Source organism: Myotis lucifugus, unplaced genomic scaffold (genome assembly GCF_000147115.1).
Source record: "Myotis lucifugus unplaced genomic scaffold, Myoluc2.0 scaffold_137, whole genome shotgun sequence".
Lineage (NCBI taxonomy): Eukaryota > Metazoa > Chordata > Mammalia > Chiroptera > Vespertilionidae > Myotis > Myotis lucifugus.
This window is the reverse complement of record NW_005871185.1, coordinates 122,086-124,321: the sequence shown is the minus strand read 5'-3', so window position 1 is coordinate 124,321 and position 2,236 is coordinate 122,086. Positions and strand designations below refer to the sequence as shown.

The window sequence follows — 2,236 nt, the reverse complement described above, 5'->3', positions numbered from 1 at the left end:
TGCATTTCTTCTGGAAATTCTAAAGGAGAAACAGTGTGCTTGCTTTTTCCAGCTTCCAGAGACTACCCTCACTCTTTGGCTCATGGCCCCATTTCTTCATTTTCAAAGCCACAATCATTAAGATAAGTCCTTCTCATGCTGACATACATCTGATCCTTTCTCTTCTCTCTCCCTCTTCCACTTATAAAGACCCATGTGATTACCTTTGGTTCATTCAGATTTCTCAAGATCAGCTGATTGGCAACTTTAATTTCATCTTGCTATGTAAACTAACACACTAAGTTTTTAGGGATTAGGATGTGAACATATTTGGGAGTAGGGATATTATTCTACATACCAAAATAATTGTTTACAATGTTAATTAATTATATTACCTATTTCTGTCAGTTCTAAATTATTCTAGATGCTGTATATAAGGATGACCCTATTACTGCACTTACTCTAGAAATAACATCTAAAACACGGAATACTATACTTGTGGGTTCATATTAGCAATAATTGTCATCACTGAGAAACTTATGTGTCAGTTATTTGATGTACTAAGCCATGTTTAATAGTTACAGTGTGGCCTTCAGAATTAGACTGATCTGGATTTGCATATGTCTCTACCACTTAAGTGGATAATATTCTGGACAAGGTAATTAAACCCTCTAGATCTCATTCTATTAAGTGTCAAAGAGACACTATACCTCCTTCATAATGATGAGTTTATTATTTCATTATTTTAATAGTTGACACCAAAAGTCTTCATTGAAAGGTTTGTCATCACTTGAAAAAATTGAGATTATTTGATTACATATAGAGTTGCCACATTATTTTTACTGTTAATGCTTCTGAAATTACACTAGAATGACAGTTGAGAAATTAGCATTTTATTAACCCATAACATAGAGAATGATAGAGGGGAAAAAGAAACAGTGAAAGAAAAGTAAAACAGAAAACTAATTGGTGGCTATATACAGTTGAACACAGTCATGTCTTTCACACTAGAAAATCTTCTACAAAATAATCATCTTAGGTTCATAGAAAACCAATGTTCAGTGTTGTGCTACAAGATTGGTTAGTTTAGCAGTCTTCTCCTGTTTTCTCCCATGTCCTACTTTAAGATGGCTAATAATTGTTTTGGTGATTGCCACCCACTCCCCAGATGCCTTGCAGTAAATGCTGAATTGGTCACTGTAGTCTGTATATCCCTGTCCATATCCATAGTTCACATAGTTACACCCAGTAAAATCATAGTCATCATAGCCACTAAAGTTTTGATAAACACCAGTGACACTACTGTAATTCCATATCCTTAATAATAATAGCTATTAAGTCTTTGCTTTCAGTTTTGGCCCTGACCTAGGCCATGACCCCTAGTACCACTTCATCCACCAGTTGCAGTACCTCTTACCTTTTTGTTGTTGCTCTTTCTATCTATATGCTTCTTTTGGTTGGGCAACATTGATCTCTCACTTCCCAGAACCAATTTGATATGTGCTTTCTAACAATTTCTTTACTGGCTCTTCATCTGTGTATGTGAAAGAAGAAAAATACCTTCTTTCATTTGTTTTTGTACTCATGGGAAGTTCAATATTTTCAATTGTTCCAAAGTCTCCAAATATTATTTAATTTGTTCTTCAGAAGTATCTGGGCTCAATCCACCCAGAAAAAAACCCCACATTTTGGGGGGATGTTCTTTTTCTTTTAAAGCTTTGGCCCTTTTCGGGTCTATCAATTTGCCATCCAGTGTGTGTCCTTTAAGTTATAAAACCTTAACAATACTAGAAGCATCTTTGAAAAGCACAAATCCAACCAAATCCTTTTGATCTTCTGGTGATTGGGCCTATTTCAATTGTGCATCTATAACTTCCCCAAATTGAGACAAATATTCAGTTAGAGCTTTCTTGCTTGTAGCCCAGCTCAAGCCTCCAATAAACATTTTACTGTCATCCTGATGATTCCTGCTCACATTGACCTTGGATCCCTCTGTGAGTTCTCTATATTGCTGTGTTGGCTCATGTCCTCCATGGTGGCAGGGCTGTCAGTGGGGTGCTGGGTACAGTCTGAGTCACGGCAGCCCCAGTGGTGGCAGCAGTGGCAAAGGTTTTTATGGAGCTGGATTTAAAATGGTGATGGAAGAGTGAAAGAAATTATTTCAACAAATATTTGAGAGATGAGAAAGAGATGGAGAAGTGGTGACTGACTTATCAGACAGAATACAGGAAGTTAAAGCTTACATCAGTGTCAAAGG

The 2,236-nt window shown here is 36.6% G+C and overlaps 1 pseudogene; it reads right to left on the bottom strand.

The window, feature by feature from the left end:
• Positions 1-1,110: 1,110 nt before the first annotated feature.
• On the bottom strand, positions 1,111-2,028 carry LOC102417619 (annotated as a pseudogene).
• Positions 2,029-2,236: the final 208 nt, after the last annotated feature.